Here is a 20484-nt window from a genome sequence, read left to right as displayed (position 1 = left end):
AAATACTAGATGCCCGAGTACTGTGCGATGTCAGTGCACGTTAAACAACCCAAGTGATCGAAATTATCTTGTAGCCCTCCACTACCACGTCCCTCATAGCTAGAGTTGCTTTGGGACGTTAAACTTTAAAAATTCAAAATCAAATTAAAAAACTCTTCCCGGCATTCCGGCACCCCTTCATGGTGAATGAAGTATAGGGCTTCCGGCTTTCCCTCTAGCTATATTAATGAACTCTGCTGCTTTAATGACATCCGAAACGCCGCCATGCGTTCTGCTGCTGGATCTGAGGTTCTTCCGTTGTACATGCTCAGCAGGTTGCTTCCGAGCACTTGACTACAACTGGATGCACTCTAGGTTGGAAACAATCAAGCGCTTGACATGATATCTGCCGAAGAGTAATCATGTTGTTTAATATAATAACGCGTGCTAATTATTACACTTATACCAAATGCAACTGTTTTCCTAATAGATTTATTGTGAAAGGAAAATTTTTAATGTGAATCATGCGTCACACCAAGAATTGTTACAGAACTTGATGGGAGAATGATGTGCAATAATGTCGGCATTAATTTTGCACTTAGATCAGATATAAGTTAATAATGTCGACTACGATGAACAGAATGACTGAGTGCCTGTGGATATTGCTGCCATCATACGGGACGTGGATTGAAGCAGTCCAAACTTAGTTTAAAGGTAGAAGCAACATGACAGGGAACGCGGGAGCGCGTGGCCTCCGCGCTTTGCCAAGCGCCGCCGTCGAGATCCGACAAGCATCGGCGGCAAAGGCGCATACCCAGTAAGCATGCACAGAGGCCTGCTCTTTCCGCGCATGCGCGTGGTGCCATCCATTCCCGTCGGCTGTCGGCGACAACGCTTCGCGAAGCGTCGAGGACACACGCTCCCACGTCCTCTGTCATAATGCTTCTACATGTACATCAGCCGTCTCAGTTTTTGAGCGCCTCATTTTAGTTACAGAGGGACGCGCGGAGGAAACCGAAAAGACATGAAGCAAAAATGACAATTTTATTCAGCAATTTTATTTCAACTTCCCTTAGCCAGCCGAATAAGTGCGTCGTTCTATTGCTAGCATGCGTTTTCAAGCATTATGCCTGTAAATGTCGCCAGCGGTTGCCGTGCTGATGAACATGTTTATCCTCTGAAAAAAAAATGATTAGTTTGGTTGAACAGGGTTTAACGTCCCAAAGAGACTCAGGCTACGAAAAACGCCGTAGTGAAGGGCTCCGGAAATTTCCACCACCTGGGGTTCTTTAACGTGCACTGACATCGCACAGTACACGGGTGCCTAGAATTTCGCCTCCATAGAAATTCGACCGCCACGGCCGGTATCGAACCCGCGTCTTTTAGGCCGGCAGCCAAGCGCCGAAACCACTCAGCCACCGCGGCAAAAGATGAATGCTGCCTGTTAGTTAAAGCTGTTTAGTTACTTCAGTACCTAGTAATCATTTGTCCTGCGTCGTGATCCCGCGCCAGTTGGTTTACCGTTGCAAATCGCCACGGGTGGTGTCACCATTGAAAGGGCAAAACGTGTCACTGGTCTAGTTTGGCTTCATTCGATAATGGCGTCACCTTTGTCCTTTACGCAGCAATATAGCTTCAAACAAATCTAGTTTAACTGAGAGGCCAAAAGCTCTCGTGCGCTGAAAAACAACAACCTGCTAGACTGGCGGCTCAAAGATGCGAATATGGCCAATTTCGAAAATATCTTAACACGGCACTAAAAACGTTCAAGGTGAGTGAAATATTTTCAGGCCACAGTGTCTGCTTTGGAGCCATGTAGCATTTTCGACAGCCCGACCCTCAACATCTCTGTAGAAGTTCGACGCAACAGCATTCTCGCCTTCCCAAAATTTGGTAGCTTCGTCGGCGTCTTAACTACCGGAATGCACTGAAAAAAGCAGAACCTGAGCATTTGACAAGCGCCCGGTACTTATTCGTCAAATCCTGACTAAAACGCGCCGTAATTCAAAGCTTTTAATGTTGTTCAGGAAGAAAAAAAACACTGCTGTAGTGAACGCAATCCACCATTAAAAACGACGCCCCTTACTGGCTACAAGCACACATAGTGGTTGCTACGATTAGAACGTCGGCGCTCATGACCAATGAATCATGGCTCAGAACACACTAAATAAGGGGCGTAAACTGTAGCGGACAGTCCCTTATCTCTAAGAATGTCGATCTTTCTTCAACCGTCTCCACGAGAGGAAAAGATTAAATTGGCGTACCGGCGGCGATAAAGTAAGCGCCTCTACGTTCTGTGCGCGTGTCCCGTTCAATATAAAGTTTAATCATTTCAGCTCTGATATGTATCTTCGCTTAGGATCAAGCTATTACATTCGCCGTTTTTTTGTATCCCCACCATCCTCCTTCACACACACGCACATAACCCCACAAGATTGTTCTAAAGCTGGCTGCCGAACCACGTGTCTTTCGGTTCAGTTTCTGCCAGAGAAAGAAGCGGGCGAACACGCCTTCCAGCGTTGAAGCGTATGTACTTTAACAGCTTGTCCTTAAAGGTTCCCTGTGACCTGCTTGCCGAGAATACTGCAAGCATTAGCGCTACGACTTCGAATACAACGTACCACCAGCTATATTGTCGCCAGGTATGGGTCATCAGCGGAAGTCTGCTGCCACCTCGGCTACTTTATTCCGCTGAGTGCATTAACTAGGTTCGTATAGCTTGGATCGACCAGCGGTACACCTTCAACGATTCAAGGAGAGTTTTTTGTGGAAAACTTGGACAACCGCCTACGTTTAGAGAGGTACTCTTTAAAATCCATCATGAATGCGCATAGCACAGTTTTTGACTGTTACTGAGACATTTTGATGTTCATACAGTGAGCTAGAATGCATAAGAAACGGTCCTTCATGGTGTCACTTTTCAAACCTGCGTTTGTCTGGCACGAGTATTGATGGGGTGCTTCAGAGGATTCGAGACGTTAGTTATGAAGTCAGGAATATACCGCTTGTGTGTGTTGGCCCTGAGATGGCTGCGGAATTGCAGAGCGCTAGAACCCCGCATTCGCGCGTTGCTTGAGGGCTGCACGTTACCTGATTGATATTTTGCTTGTCGCCTTGTTGAACCTTGCGTCGGATATTCCTGTATCTGGGATGTTTCTGACTACGTTCACCACCAGACTTATTGCACGTTCGTAAGCACTGGTTAGCGACAGATGTTTTTAGGCACATGTTTAATGTGCCATCTCTGCGCAGGGCGACATGCATAAGGTCCTGTCTGATGTATCGCGACAGTTGGCCTGCCGTGCGCATATGCCTCATCAGGGTACAGCCCGTGTGGAACAGTAGCTCATCGACGCTTCACATCGACGCCCAAAGTTCCCACCCTTGGCAAGATTGGCCTCAAAAAATCCTGATATAAGTGAGTGTCTGTGCCTCAGTGTGGGACTCTTCTCAGCGATATTGGAAGGAGGGCGGGGGGGGGGGGGGAGGGGCGAGGGTTGGGCGTTGTAGAGTTTTATTCATTTCCGCTGCTAAGCCACGGTTTTGCTAGTCGTGTATCGGGCTGTACCAGTCACTTTCTAATATATCTGTATTCTTTCTTACCTCCTTACAACCCTAGCTAGGCCTAAGAGATGTTTTACTTCTGTGATTACCGTTACATACGCGGTTCTCAGCGTAATGATCGGATCACGTTATTGTTTCCGACAATGACAAGCCCCTTAACACTGCAGTTGTCAGTGTGACGCCCGAGTTCCTTCCCGTTTTCCAATCTATAAATGCGCAGGAAGGTGTACCTCTTTTTTTTCAAATTTCGCCCCTTCGGTTTTGCAGGCATACGTCGCAGTACAGTGCAGCTTATCGAAAGCTTCGCCTCGTCTGCCACTGCTCGGATGTGCGTGGTTACGCACTGCCGCCGCTCGGCGCTCGCTGTCGTCCATATCCTCAAAGGTGCACTTTGTTCATGGTTGCAAAACTACTCGGCGATTCAATTTACATGTTCAGAGAGCACCGTAACTTTTGCGGCCAAAAACAGCTAATGGTATTTTGTGATTTAACAGACGTCGAGTCTGGGGGTGAGAAGCCTTCCTCGTCTTTCGGGGAACACCCATGCGGGTCGCCACCCGGTTTCCAGATTCACATGCTCAGAAGCGCACTCGTCTGGCACGGTCCAAGCACGTACAGGACCCACTGTTTGCAGGCAGACAAGGTACTTAGCTTTCTCTTGCAAACTACAATTTTACCGCGAACGTCCGGACAACCTTATGTCTGGATACTTTCAAGTCACAATTCTCATTTCCTTCTGCCTTCCTGAGCAGTAATACCAGTTCTCAGGCACATTTGTTTCAATTTCTACGCATTCGTTCAAAGGTTGGTGCAAGTATGTTACGGTGCATCTATTACCTCTGCTGAGACAACTGCCTTGTGGACGAATAATCATTAATTTGTGACTCTCACAGCGGTAACCTTTACGACAGACTGACTTCTTGTTTATCACTGCACCCAGATCCCCTCTGCAGAATGGTTAACAGGTGCTGCGCATATTATAATGGATGTCTCTCAACATGCGTAACTGGTTGAGTCAATTTTCTGCAGGCAGTTTCCCTGTCTTCGTTTTCAGTCTCTGCGTGCGCTATTTCCTCTTCACAGCACGATGAAGCAGACGCCGGTGCCCTGCTAGTCGCCTATTGTCAGCACGAAGTACCGGCAGAGGTTCCATTCCAGCGCAAACAAGTCACTCGATCAACCAGCTCTTCTGCTGAAGTGCCATGCGACCCCATCTGCAGGGAGGCAGCAGCCGTGTCCACAGAGGCTGCCCAGAAAACAACCCCAAAAGTGACGTCAAAGCCAGTCAAACAGTGGCCTTACAAGTTGTCGTCACAAGCCAGCCACCGTGGGTCCTACGCTGAGTTCCGGACCAAACACTGCGACACTTTTCCGGACTGCTATGATGGCTGCGTGGCGAACTTTTGCGACCTGTCGACATTTAAACAGGTACAGTTTCAGAATAAATCTCGATGCGAATGCTTGCCTTTCAACAGGGGCGTGCTATTTTGGTCCGCCTTCAGAAGCTTACTCACAACTATCGTGATTGATAGCGCTCAATGTTTTCCATGGGCTACGCGTTAATTTGATCCTATTCTTTAGGCTAAGCTCCAATGTTTTACCGGTATGAAAGCCGTGGTGCAGTCTTTATTCTTGGTAGCGTCCTTGGCAGTGGCCACTCTGACGTGGTTATTCGGCGGTGTTGAAGGAGATGATTGACAATGCCAGATGATGTAGACGACGATTATATTTACATGAATATAGAAGCGCTAACCGCGAGTTACAGAAGCTGAGTCACGGAGACGATCAAACTAACTGCAACTTAAAGGGAAATTCTCACAAGGAAAAGACACTCTTCATGACCTTGCTTGACCTACATCACCTTACTTCTCGAGGCATGACGAGTACTAGCTAACTGGCAGGATAACTAATTTGCTGGCTCGTCGCGGAAGTGTCAGATGGCGGCGGCAGGAAACGAGCCCCACGACGCTTCGGTGCCGTTGAGAATGGCAGCAAAAGAAAGGGAACTTCCGGAAACTCAGGTTCGCATGTTTCCGCGAAAGCGGCATGGGAAGCCGCTGGCATGGGAACGTCAGAACGTCAGGCAGGGTTGAGCGACACCTCATGCCCACCCCATTGTTTGCGCCACGCGTGCTTTCTTGGTGGGCTCGGGGATACGCAATGCTAGGAGTCCTCGGCAGTCGCAGCGGTGGTGTTATATGGACAGTGACTTCCGCGCTTTTGAGGTTGTTTGCGAGAGACGCGCAGGTGTGGAACTATGGGCTTTACTCAGAACTCTCCGTGTAGACCGAAGGCGCGCGGTGGCCCCAATCTAAAGTAATTAAAAAATCTTGGCGTTAATGAACCGTGGCCGTACAAGCAGCTTTATTTCATTGTGGCCATTTATGAAGCGCTCTACAAATGCAATCATTACTTTTGTCAGGAAAGTCTTTCAGCACTTTTCTTGATGATCTTTGATTACTCTACCAGTGCCCTCCCACTCACACAAAGTCAGCTTGATAGGTAGCGTCTGTGAGGGCGACCTTTTTCTTCTAAATTTCTCAGCGTGAGCTGTCACGCAGCATGTGGACTTTTTCCCAGTGGTCGTTAGTGCCACCGTCACCGGCGTCATTGGGACGGTTGTTTGAAACATCGTGCCTGCGGGTGGTGATGGTGGGCACCACACAGGAATTAATGCTGAAGATAGGATGATGTCGCGGCGCCCAGTGCCACAGGCGACAAGGTCACTACACAGTTCGATGTAGAAAAGATAGATATTTGTGGCGATGTCACCGTCGACCAGGGTCGGTAACCAGGGGCACAACCTCGGGCGGTGGCATGGCGCCCCGAAAGAAGCACACGTCGGAATTCAGTGTCGCCGAGGTCACCATACCGGCCACGGTTGTCGTAGAGGTTGTGCGCGTCAGCATAACGGTAGCGACCACGTCACCTCCGCATCCTCTGTACAGGGCCAGGCTGCCGGCGTCGTCAGCCAGGGATGACGGTTTCACAGGAGTCGACGGGGGGTAGTCGTCGATGTCATGGGCGTCAGCATGATGGTAGCAACCACACTTCTGCATCCTTCGTCTAGAGGCAGGCCGCCGGCGTCATCAGCAAGGAATGACGGCGTCACAGGAGTCGTCAGGGCAGTATTCACCGAGGTCGTGGGTGTGAGCATGAAGGCAGCGACTACAACACCTCCGCACCCTCAATCCAGGATTAGGCCATCAGTGTCCTCAGACATGGATAAGGCCTTCACAGAAGTCGGCAGCGTGGTAGTCGCTGATGTCGAGGGCTTCAGCACGACGGTAGCACCCACACCTCCGCATCCTTCGTCCAGGGCCAGGCTGCCGTCGTCCTCAGTCATAGATGGTGGAGTCACGGTAGTAGGCAGGGCGGTAGTCGAGGTCGTGGCCTTCAGCACGACGGTAGGAACCACAAGACCTCCGCATCCTTCGTCCACGCCCAGGCCACCGTCGTCCTCAGTCATAGATGGGGGAGTCACGGTAGCAGGCAGGGCGGTAGTCGAGGTTGTGGCCTTCAGCACGACGGAAGGAACCACAACACCTCCGCATCCTTCGTCCAGGGCCAGGCCGCCGTCGTCCTCAGTCATAGATGGTGGAGTCACGGTAGTAGGCAGGGCGGTAGTCGAGGTCGTGGCCTTCAGCACGACGGTAGGAACCACAACACCTCCGCATCCTTCGTCCAGGGCCAGGCCGCCGTCGTCCTCAGTAATAGATGGTGGAGTCACGGTAGTAGGCAGGGCGGTAGTCGAGGTCGTGGCCTTCAGCACGACGGTAGGAACCACAACACCTCCGTATCCTTCGTCCACGGCCAGGCCGCCGTCGTCCTCAGTCATAGATGGTGGAGGCACGGTAGTAGGCAGGGCGGTAGTCGATGTCGGGGCCTTCAGCACGACGGTAGGAACCACAACACCTGCGCATCCTTCGTCCAGGGCCAGGCCGCCGTCGTCCTCAGTCATAGATGCTGGATTCACGGTAGTAGGCAGGTCGGTAGTCGAGGTCGTGGCCTTCAGCACGACGGTAGGAACCACAACACCTCCGTATCCTTCGTCCACGGCCAGGCCGCCGTCGTCCTCAGTCATAGATGGTGTAGTCACGGTAGTCGGCAGGGCGGTAGTCGATCTCGGGGCCTTCAGCACGACGGCAGGAACCACAACACCTCCGCATCCATCGCCCAGGGCCAGGCCGCCGTCGTCCTCAGTCATAGATGGTGGAGTCACGGTAGTAGGCAGGGCGGTAGTCGAGGTTGTGGCCTTCAGCACGACGGTAGGAACCACAACACCTCCGCATCCTTCGTCCAGGGCCAGGCCGCCGCCGTCCTCAGTCATCGATGGTGGAGTCACGGTAGTAGGCAGGGCGGTAGTCGAGGTCGTGGCCTTCAGCACGACGGTAGGAACCACAACACCTCCGCATCCTTCGTCCACGCCCAGGCCGCCGTAGTCCTCAGTCATAGATGGTGGAGTCACGGTAGTAGGCAGGGCAGTAGTCGAGGTTGTGGCCTTTAGCACGACAGTAGGAACCACAACACCTCCACATCCTTCGTCCAGGGCCAGGCCGCCGTCGTCCTCAGTCATAGATGGTGGAGTCACGTTAGTAGGCAGGGCGGTAGTCGAGGTCGTGGCCTTCAGCACGACGGTAGGAACCACAACACCTCCGCATCCTTCGTCCAGGGCCCTGCCGCCGTCGTCCTCAGTAATAGATGGTGGAGTCACGGTAGTAGGCAGGGCGGTAGTCGAGGTCGTGGCCTTCAGCACGACGGTAGGAACCACAACACCTCCGTATTCTTCGTCCACGGCCAGGCCGCCGTCGTCCTCAGTTATACATGGTGGAGTCACGGTAGTTGGCAGGGCGGTAGTCGATGTCGTGGCCTTCAGCACGACGGTAGGAACCACGACACCTCCGCATCCTTCGTCCAGGGCCAGGCCGCCGTCGCCCTCAGTCATAGGTGGTGGAGTCACGTGAGTAGGCAGGGCAGTAGTCGAGGTTGTGGCCTTCAGCACGACGGTAGGAACCACAACACCTCCGCATCCTTCGTCCAGGGCCAGGCCGCCGTCTTCCTCAGTTATACATGGTGGAGTCACGGTAGTTGGCAGGGCGGTAGTCGAGGTCGTGGCCTTCAGCACGACGGTAGGAACCACAACACCTCCGCATCCTTCGTCCACGGCCAGGCCGCCGTCGTCCTCAGCCCGTGATGGCGACGTCATGGGAGTGGCAGGGTGGAACTTCCTCAGTTGAATGGTCAGTCTTTCGCCGTTCCGTTTCGCTTCCTCTTCTTCTTCTTCTTCTTCTCCTCAAGTAATATGGCACATACCCACGTGGGGGGGATTTGCCAAGGTATAGAGTAGAATGCCAATGTAGCATTAGCGCGGGGAAGGAAATGTCAGAAGACTGAATCAAGATAATGAAATTGGAAAAATAAAATGAATTGGAGAGGTATGAGTCATCCGGAATAGAATCAATCTAGCCTTTTTTGGACATGCGAAAGAATTTTGTATATAGCTAACAAGATAATCGATTAGTTGCACTTATGTAATCGTGAAGGTAGCCGCATACACTGCTTAAAGGGAATCCCTTGGCACTCGCACCGAACGATAGAAGAACTGTAAGAGACAGAGGCAGTCCTAGTCGCGAAAGAGGAGGCTCCAGATATTGCTCTCTCTGAACCGCGAACCGCCGGCAAGAGAGGAGAAAATGATCGATTGATTCAACTTGCCCACATGATACACAAAGGTTTGTCGCAGCGAACCCGCACCTGCATAAGTACAAGTTTAAGTGAGGGATTCTACATCGCAGGAGCGTCATGAACACTTCACAAAGCCTTGACTTACACCACCGGATATTTCATGGGTACTTTAGGTGTTGAAAGTCCACGGTATTGAGCAACGGATCACTCAAAGAGGCTGAAATATGTTGGAACCGCTGGAAACGTGAAGCTGCTAACAGAATGAGGTGAGGGACGGGATATATTACAGGTGCGCTGAGAGCTGACCTTGCCAATAAATCAGCCACCTCGTTAAAATAGACGCCTGAATGCCCAGGTATACCAGACCAAACGGATCTCGCGCACTGTGCTCGGAACAAAAAACCTAAGTGAACGAGTCGAGAAAGATTTTTCCGAATTTTGGAGAGAGACAATACCTGAAAGGCAGTCTCTAAGAATAAGAGCCCGTGCGACATGTCTGGGAATTTTGAGAAGAGCGAAACCAATGGCCAAAAACTCTGCGAAGAATATAGGAGTATAATTAGGGATACGAACGGAGTAGCTCCAAGCTAGATCCTGCGAATATATGCCAATCGCCGCCTTCTCACAGCTGCCGGAGGCATCAGTGGAGAGAACAGTATGATGTGGAAAATTCTGTAGGTGTTCAGAAAGAAGACCATTTAGGCGAAAGAAGACCATATGTGCGGGCATATGCTTCGCATGGGACGGGAAAATAAAGTCGTAATAGAAGACGGGATCAGCCTGCGTGTCAGCCACTCGTTGCAAGGAGATCAGATGAACCTGAAGCAGAGCTAACCGATTCTGCGTGAACCTAACTTGCGGAAGCTGATAACGTGGCCAGTGATTAGTCAAAAAAGGTGTGGTTGGGATACAAAAATTGGATTACTAACGCCTGGGGCCGGGTCAAAAGACTTGAGGAAAGTACGCACTGTTAGAAGTTGGAAGCGGGAATAGAGGTTGGGGATACGGGCTTCCAGATAAAGGACAGCGTTGGAAGCTGATTTTGGGAGCCCGAGGCATAGCCGTAGGGCACGCCTTTCCAGTAAGGCTAATGGCTGCAGCTTGTAGTTCGCGCTACCAGAGAACAAGGGGCAACCAAATTCCAGAATCGGTCTCATATAAGCCTGATAGAGCAACAGTAGCGTGTCACGACGCATGTCAAACTTTTTATTGCCAACTCGGGTCAAACGGCCCAGTGCACGTTCCCCTTTAATAACATTATTCTTAATATGGTGTCGCCAGTCCAAATTTTGGTCATAGTAACACCTAGGTATTTAACCGACTCCACCTGCGGAATTGGACAGGAGCGATAGGCTAGCGAGATGTACATAGGAGCGTCGGGTGGAAATACCAGTACGCCACATTTGCTGACATTAAGTGATAAATTGATTTGGTCCAACCAGACTTCAAGAGCATTCAGATATGCCTGCAAATACGCGTAGAGCACATGAATATCCTTTGCTGATGCGAAAAAAGCTATATCATCTGCGTATACATAAACTGTAACGTTAGGATGAATGGGGATGTCCCGAACTAATATGTTGAAAAGCAGCGGAGAAAGAACAGAGCCTTGCGGCACACCTCTCGATTGACCATAGGTATTAGAACAAAAAGATCCGTCTGTACAGAAGAAAAATCTATCTTTTAGAAATTCACAAATCTAGGCGTAGAGATAATGCGGTGGTTGTAGTTGAGCAAGATTGTTAACGAGGACTGTGTGCTCCACGCTGTCATAGGCCTTCGCAGCGTCAATCGTCACCAAGGCCGAAACTTCTCTCTGGCGCATTGAGAGTCGTATTCGGCTCTCGAGATCCATATGCGCGGACCATATGGAACAACCGCGACGAAAGCCAATCTGTGCGGGGCTGAGGCCGTTAATATGATGAACATGCTTTGTGAGGCGACTGTGTACTACTCTTTCTATTAGCTTTACTAAATTTGAGCTTAAAGCAATCGGCCGAATATTGTCTAATTGAAATCCATTGTCTGCATTTTTTAAAAGTAAAATTATTTTCGCAATTTTCCAACTGTGAGGAATCCAAGAGGTTTTCAATAACGCATTTACAATATCTAGATGGTGAGTTGGAAAGTCGTGCGCTAAAATCTTTAACATGCCGACAGTAATCCCGTCAGATCCCGGAGCAGCAGAGTGCATCGCGGAAACAATTTGCAGGAGCTCCGGCACGTCGACTTCAGGATAGTCCGAGCTGGGGGTGAGAGTGTGCAAAGGTTCTGCTTTCTGTACCTGGAAACGTAAGGCCAGCCCCTGCGCGATGCGTTCAAGGTTTTGCTAAGCCTCCTGCGGAGACATTACCATTGACCTTATGCGATTGGAGGCCGGAGAGCTGTTATTCTGCGCCATGAATCTATAGAGAGCCTTCTTATTCTGGGGTTTTGAGAGATACGTGTTTAAATTTTGATTATAATCCTCCTTTGCCTTTTTAACAGTTCTTTTGAAACATGCAGAGAAGAACTTATAATTTATCCAATTAGCTGGGCTCTGATTATAGGAAAGGCTTTTCCAGGCTGCTTTTCTACGACGATAAGCTTTCTTACACTCCTCCGTCCACCAAGGAGACGGCTCTCTGGCAGGAGCAGTAGTGCACACCGAGAATACAGAGCTCTCAGCAGCATCTTTCAGAAAGGTAATTGTCCGCTGAGCTCTTTGTGCTCGACCTGAGATAACTATGGAGGGAAGTGAGGCAGATATCAATTTTTTGTACATAATGTGGTTTACAAATTTCATGGTTGCACCACCTTTTCTGATAGGCGAGGATATAATAGAAAAGGTTATTGGAAAGTGGTCACTAGATATACCTGAGTCTTCAGTTGACCATGCAGATACGCCAGCCCCACGAGATGCTAATGTTAAATCTATGATTGAACGGGATCCTCCTCGCATAAAGGTTACTGCTCCGGAATTACAGCAGCGCACTGCATTCATTGACATCCAGGACCACAGAAGCTGGCCGCAGGAGTCAGAGCGACTATCCCAGACACTGTGGTGCGAATTAAAATCTCCTGCGATGACTGTGCTGTTTGCGCCGCTCAGTAAGGTATCCAAACAGTCTGTCCTGTGAACACCGATTGGGAAGAAGACGTTAGCAATAGTGACTTTGGCGCACTGTGGAAGGGAGATTTCAACCGCCAACAACTCATAGTCAGGGCGCATAACTGTCTGCGAGATTGATTCCCGGTGACATATTTTCGTAGAGATCATAGTTATTAACCCACCACCCCTGCCATTAACGCGATCTACCCTGAAAACACGAAATTTTTTAAATGTGAATGATTTAAGTGGAGAGAGCCACGTTTCTTGTAAAATCACAATATCTGGATTATGTTTATGAAGAAGTAAGTCAAGATCCGGTAAAGAAGAAAGTACGGAGCGACAATTCCACTGCATAACTTTTAGACCCGCCATGATTATCGACTGGTTAAAGAGGCATCAACAGCCTCCTTCAGCACATCAGCCTGGGAAATTAATTTTGGGGGTCCTTTCTTTGCTTTGACTTGCGGAACAGCTGACTTCGAGGGTTAGGAAGAAGCTCGACGCTTCTGGGAAGTGGTGAGCATTTCAACCTCCATGCTACAAGTATCTACGTGAGCGACACTGTCAGGAGCGCTGTTGGCAGGCGGTACTTGGGGCACGGTAGGAGGCGACATGGAATGACTCTTACTAGCAGCACTTGGGAGTGATGCCAGCGTAGCCGCTGAAACATGTGATTCAGTAGGCAGAGATTGGCCAGCAACAAGTTGAGATAGAGCCTCGGTGAAACTGCCCAGCATTCGCTCGACCACCACAGAAAGAGCCTGTTCTACTGAGGACACTATTGAAGTAGTCAAACTTGACGGTATATCAGCAACAGAGCTTCGCGCACGGCTGGCTTATGTAGTATCCCTCGGATCCAGAAGTGCATAAGCATCTGCTCTCGAACATCGTTTCGCTTGAATGATATCGAGCAGGCTTTGTTCGCCGGCTCGTTTCGAGCAGTTGACATCACCAGCTGAGTGGTTGCCCTTGCATAGGCAACACTGGGGCTGATCAGAGGCGCAGCTGTCATCTGAATGCCCTTCTCCACAAACACGGCAGCGGGTCGCCGACTTACACGCTTTACCACTGTGACCGAAACGCCAACAGTTGTTGCACTGAAGATGACGGGGCTGCAGAGGGTCCACACGATACACTATCGGCCAAACCTTGAGTTCAGAAGGACAGGAGGAACCAGCAAACGTAGTGATAACTGACTCTGTCGCAACACGCACACCATTGAACTCTCTACTGCACCGGTAGACAGAAAGAACCCCCCCCACCTGCATCCTGAAACTCCTCCAGTATATCCTGCGGGGAAGATGCTGGGTCCACGCCACGAACAATACCTTTGGAACATGCGAGCTGTTCCGGGATGAAAGCTTTAACCGTTAATGACTGAAAAATTTTGCACTGGAGCAGGTCTGTGACACAATCAATGTCAGCGGACCTGCAAACAATGCCTCTCCGGCCGAACGGTCGCACCTTAGAGATCTGGAGGTAGTGGGTAGTGAGAGATCTTAGCTCCTGCTGAAGGACCTTGGAGCTTTTCATCTTAATCGTTCCCTCACCTATCGGCACGAGAGCCACAGGGATGATGTCAATTCCATTTTTACGAAAATTTTCCAGCGGCAAGCTTTGGGTGGGCAAGCTGGCAAACCAGGTTGCCGACCCTCCACCCGGGGAGGTCAGCGACATACCTGAGCCAAACGCACCCTCAAATGCACATTAACCTGGCCTACAGACCTAACCTGAGACCTGGCCACATCCCCCACGCACAACGGCCTCACCAGAGATGACCACGTAGGCACCACCAGGACACCACAGTTGAGCTCGAAGCCAAGCACCAGCAAGAACACGTCATCTTCGCTGGGCGTTCCTACTTCGTCTTCGTCCCATTTGACACGGCGCATGCACGCAGCTGTGGCGGCGAGGCGCGCTGCCGGCTGCAGCAGCTGCTCCGCTCGACGTGGCTGGTCACGTGACCAACCACATGACGAACGACGCGATCAAGCACGGCGCCGCGCCACCGGCAGGTGCTTCGTGCCACGTGACATCGCTTCGGCGGCGCTACTGCGCCGCCACGCTGAAGGCTCGAAATGCTACCGTATTGTAGCAATCGCTACAATATGCCGAGTCAAGTTTCCCGCCGAAGTATGGGTACTTCAGTGTTTGCTCACTCCGTCAGCAGACATTGCTATCAGCCTACTGCGGTTGTAATTAGCAGCGCGAAGTTGAATGGGGGCTCTTTTCTGGTGCCAGTATTTGAAAGTCAAGACTTTTCTCCTTGTATGGCTACTGGCTGTAGTGATGCGAGTAACTCTGATCTCGTTTGCACAGGACCAACTGCGACCATGAAATGCTGAAACGCGTGTTCAGAAGGCATGTCCGCCTGGCCCTGAACGGGCGCATACCGATCATCCACTAAAGAAACTGCGGCAGACATCCTCGAGATTCTAAAAAGATACATAATCTTCCTTACTACTCTTGCAGTCTTGCCGAAGTCCATTATTCTGTCAATGGAAAGCATATTCGGCCGGATATGCTGCCGTAATTTTCAGAAATTGGCAACATTAGCTATAGGGTTGGCTCTTGTGTCACGAAACAGGTGTTTGGTCACATCGTAAAGCAGCTGCATCATGTATCTAGTACGCGGGGCAGTCAATTTTTAAGTTACCTTTTTACGTACTTCATTTAGACACCTGGCTGCCATTATTCATTTATAGCTGGCCGTTATTATTATCCATATCAGATTTTATGATTTTGAAGGCGCTTTAGGCCACGCCGTTGTGCCTTGACGAGCTCTGGGCATTCCTCAGAATTGTAAACACCGCGTCACTGTGTTTCGAGCGCTTCAGCGCCCAGCTGTCACCGTCTCTTTTTGGCACCCGTGCCTCGTGGCCTCCTCTGCCAGACTCGGCTTTAATAGGTAACTAGTTTCCCTGTTAACATGATACATCAATTTCTCGCGTTACTACACGCATCCAAAAACTCCAAAATGGTATAGCCCCGAAATCCTGTTTTCTTTTCTCTTTTTACTCCCGGTTAACCTTCGCTCACACTGCCTGTATGTCGATCGTATGCTCTTTAATCTTCATAATGAGTCATCTATTTCTGATAGTTACAAGTCCCGTGGCTGCTCATGCATTTCTCTTTATGCATCAACCCTCGGCCGCTTCCGTGCTACCAAATCCCCAAAAATTCACTCACAAGGTATGTACACAGGATGAGAATGCAGTCTCTTCTTCGCAGCTCCTCTCAACATAACTCCCTAATTGCCCTCCATTGTGCGGGCGGCCACAACGGCTTATCATCACTAGTGCCGTGCATAATTTGACTTCGTTCTTTTTGCAGATGGTCCCATCGGACCACCCAATCGATCACCACTGTTTCACAGGCGGCTAGACGAAGGCGCAGCATTGCGTTGGAGTTACCCAATCTTTTCATGGGAATCACGCCCTTGGTAAGCCTCTGAAACGTCGGGGGTGTCGTCGGGATCCCCGAAAAGATTGCCATTTACCGCATCTTGATTGAGACGAGTGCGCCATATTTTCTTCCAATATCAGTGCGTGCGGTTTCTGGTGCTGAATTGGACACTTTCTTGTCTTCATACCGTTTACTTTCACGTTTTTGGCTGTCACGTTTCTTTTTGGTGTTTGGTTCGACAAGGAATTTGATGTTTGTGTATATAACCAGCCAACAGTATTCAAACAATGCACACAAGTTCCGTATGCTGTGCGGTTTTCTCCTACTTCTGTGCCTGTTTATGGTATAGGTGGTATTGTACACTACAATGGTGCCTTCTTTATTATAACATGCTCAGTTTCTGTTCCGGTGAAAAGTAATTCTCGGTGGTTTCAGCGCGTGCTACTGGCTTCCAGTATAACATGGTGTGTCCCCAGACTGAATCTTCCAAGCACCAGATGGTCCACGCAAAGTAAACTTATAGACACGTGCAATAGATTCATTTCTACATAAACACGCATGTGCATGCAGTCATACATGCATTCACGTGGTTTCTAGCATATGCGTCTACTTTCAATTTCGTAAACTCTCCCCTTCGATGTGTTTTTTCAGAAGTCGGGGCGACTGAGAGCCTACCACCCTGGCACGGCATTACACGTGGCCGTTCGGCTTGCCTCGCTGCGGGGTGTCGAAGTGGAAGAAGTACTTCCAGCAGCGCGCAAGAACACGCACCGCATTTACAAAATCTAATGTTGTACTGTGTGACAGATTGCAGTGCAAATATATGCTGCATGTGCCTACGGGGCTGCCCGGCTGCTTGACACAGCCATTACCCCCTGAACAGCTTTCAGGCCTGCGCGTCACGTGACGCGACGTCAACGACGTCACTGCGCGCCGGCTGAGGGCCGCGAGCGATTGCCGCGCGCTCGCCTCGCGGGAACTGATGCCATAGACAGGCTCGTCGACAGCCAGGTCCGCGCGATTTATCAGGGCAAAGACAAATAATTAAGATTACGAACACAATTATACATAATTATTTATCACAGCAGACTCTGTCTGTATGCATATTTACGACTACACATCGTTCGCGGCCAAAATACGTGACAGACAGAAAACGATATTGCGCTGTAATGTAGAGGGATGTTGCCTTTTATACGGCGGGCTATAAAATCGTAAACAACTGACAGCCGAAACAAGTTGTTGAACCGATAAGAGATACACACAGTATTTTTTCCTTTATTTTTTTCTCAGACAGTTCCTATAAGAGGGGGCCAAGGCTAAAGTCTAAGAGCCCGACGAGGCCTTGGCACCTTGCACAAGCGGTTGCATCGATGAACAAATCTCGCAGATACACTTGGGTCAGCACAACTATTGCGATAAAAATAAAAAATACAAGTTTTCAAAAGGCAGAAAAAAAGTACCACCCTGTACATCAGTCCGAACCAATTGAATCATGCAGTACAAAACAAGTCTTCTGGTTACGCTTGTAAGTGGGCACAAAAAGCAAAGGCAACATTATGCATCAAATGCGAAACCCGCAATAAAACGTCCCAACCATATGCACCACGAAAGGGAAAAAAACAGAGTCTCAAAATAATATGGTTTTGGAACAATGTAAAACGCAATACATGTACAGTGGCAATACAATTTTCATGTACACAACCCCAAAAATCTAGAATATGGTTATTAAGCCGTTAAAGCAAGTCATAGAGCCGTGTATGAAATTCCGGAGTTAACCAAGATGCTTCTACATTCACTTTTGAAAATAGCAAAGGATTTGCTCAAGTTCACGTCTATTTCAGAGCGGTTCAACAGTTTAGTGGACTGAAAAGTTATCGTTTCCCTACCGTTATTGGTTCGTATCTTTGGCGCTCTCCTTTTAAGGCCGCGGATCGGGTATGTGCTGGTATGTTCTATCGGAGGGACATGCAGTTTATTTCGGTATATCCATTGCGGTAGTTCGAAGTAATAGATCTGGTTTGCTTTTAGCATGCAGTATTTAATGAAAAGAGGCCCGGTTCGCAGGTTACGTTTATCGCATTTGTAATTCTCACACAAGCGTAGTTTCTTTTTTGAACAACAATTAACTTATTACAGTTATAGATTGTGGTGGTCCATGAAAGCTCTTCACTGAACCATCCGCCCAAAATGTTTTCTTTTTACCTGCTCTATCAAATTTCCGTCGTAGGTTATATTTATAGTTGTGTAGTCTCGCCTATTTATGGGCTTGAAAACAATGTACTTTGTTCTGTTTGTGTTTTAACCTGAATTTGTTGTTTGAAAGCAACCGTGATAATTTACCTAGGTATTCATTAGCAGCCTTTTCCAAGCTTTCTTTACTTGCTCCTGTGAAAAAGACATTCGTATCATCCGCATATAAAACTGTATCAGAAAAACCATTTACTGAAGTAATATCATATAATTATGTATACTAAGAATAAAAGCGGACCTAAGATGGATCCCTGGGGCACACCGTACAGAATTCGCAATTTACTGGATGATACGCCATTCATGTCAACACACTGGCAGCGTTCATTTAGATATTTTTTTAATAAATTCAATGCTATGTCTCGTACGCCGTACATATGAAACTTTTTAAACAAGATGTCGGTTTGTACAGTATCGAAAGCTTTCCTTAAGTCTAAAAATTATCCTAGGGTCAAAACTTTGTTTTCAATATTTTCCACTATCTCTTCTTTAATATGAATCAGTGCCATTTTCGTTGATTTTTGCGCCTTGAAACCCACACAGAGCAGAGGCTATAATCTGATGCTTTTCAAAAAAAGACACAAGTCGGTCACTTATAACACCTTCAAATATTTTTGAAAAAAACCGGCAGGACAGAAATCGGGCGGTAGTTATTAATGTCTAGTACTCCACCACCTTTGTATACGAGTGCGCCTTTGGCAATTTTTGGTTCTTCAGTATACTCTCCAGTCTCAATCATTTTATTAATAATATGTGCCAGTATTGGACTAATAATGGATGCGGTGTATTTCAGCGGCAGGGCTTTTATTCCGTCGTCAGGAGCTGCGGGACCATTCCTTAGTTGCGTGATTTTTCTCTCAATTTCAGCAGGAGTAGATGGCAAAAGCATGATCGATTCTGGCAGCTTATGTCCTTGCGGGTTGTTATCTGTGCACGGACTTTGCCCATCATAGTGGCCAATATTAATAAAGTGACGATTCATTTTATCTGCCAGTTCCTGTACATCGACGTGCTCGTTGCCGCTCAGTATCTCTTGCACACCATCTCGTGTCTGCTTTCTGCTCATAAGGTGGGTACTTTAGGTAAACTTTTGCTGATAGAAACCGGAATTTGCTTTTTTCAAGTCAGAATCCAGTCTATTCCTGAACTTTTTATGCTCAGCAAGCAGAGTGGGATCACGATTCTTTATGAAAGCATGGTACATTTTATCCCTTTCTTTTATTCTTTTATATAGATCTTTCGTTACCCAAAGTTTTCTTATTTTTCTCTTCATTCTCTTACTTTCTCGCAGAGGAAAAGCTGCGTTATAGCACGAAATATACTGAAGAAGAAACTCTTTATACGCTGATTTTGGGTTGGTGTCTTTAAATATGGGATCCCACTCTGCTTGCTCTAGAAGACAACGGAAGTCTTCCAACGTGTTTTCTTTCATTGTACGAACCAGTAACCTGTTACGCTTCCCTTTGCCATACTATTTCTCCGCCATAGAGACCAGGCAAAAGATTGGCATGTGGTCACTGATATTGCTTGTTATCACACCAGCAGACAGGTTCTCAACTTCAATGTTCTTGACGCAGACATCAATGCACGTGGCTGTATTTGAAGTAATCCTGGTTGGTAGCGTTATATTTTTGGAAGCATGCTCATGAACAACATCTAGAAATTCCTTTGCTCAGGGTCCATCAGATAGTGTATCAATGTTCACATCGCCGAGAATAACAAAAAAGGCAGCTAGATTCCCAAGTTATTCCAGGGCGTTTCCGAAAAAAATTATAAATTCGGCTACAAGGCCGGATGGCGGCCTGTACAGTGCATCGATCACCACATTATATATCTTAACAAAAAGCATTTATATATTTTCGTTCATCTTAGTTAGATGATCAAACATTACATATGGATAACAGTTTATGAAGTATATGCCTATGCCGCCGCCTCTCCTATTTTCTCTACTAATGGTTACGCTCTTATAACCCTGAATGTGTGGCGGCACATCGGCGTTCGTCACCCATGTCTCAGTAAGGACTATTACATCAAATTTTACTGTATGTGAGTCGAGAAACATTTCGAAATCCTCTATCTTGTTTTTAAGACTTCTCATATTCAGATGCAGCGTAGCAAGCAGTCCATCCCTATTTGTGTACGTTTTGTTGAATGTAGGGCTGTCATAATAGGAACAGCAATTTCCCTGCTTGTCCATTTTAGGAGCTTCTGTAGCACATAGAAATGAGGGCCATGGTATCTAGCTTGAAATCTTCGCAATATATGCCGTATTTGCTATCCTAACTATGTCTGCCTCCTCGTCCTTCCTAGCCAGAATTCGGCCGCGAGCGAACCACACAAACTTCCATCCGGACCTTTTCTTTTGGGGAATGGCTGCACCGAGTTTTTTGTTTGTGCCAGTCAGGTGTTCGTTCACATACACAGAAGTGCCTTCGACGCCATAGTCAAGGTCCTTAGTGTCATATTTCTGCTTCTTACATTTCAACAGGAGTTTGTCTCGCTTTGTGCGCTGC

The 20484-nt window shown here is 48.3% G+C and overlaps 1 pseudogene; it reads left to right on the top strand.

The window, feature by feature from the left end:
• The first annotated feature begins 4015 nt into the window (after positions 1 to 4015).
• The window catches only part of LOC144097846 (3'-5' RNA nuclease TATDN2-like), a 40512-nt pseudogene continuing 24043 nt past the window's right edge, over positions 4016 to 20484 (top strand).

Source organism: Amblyomma americanum, chromosome 7 (genome assembly GCF_052857255.1).
Source record: "Amblyomma americanum isolate KBUSLIRL-KWMA chromosome 7, ASM5285725v1, whole genome shotgun sequence".
Taxonomy (NCBI): Eukaryota; Metazoa; Arthropoda; class Arachnida; order Ixodida; family Ixodidae; genus Amblyomma; species Amblyomma americanum.
Note: the sequence above shows the minus strand (reverse complement) of the source record. Positions and strands in the feature narration are given on the sequence as shown.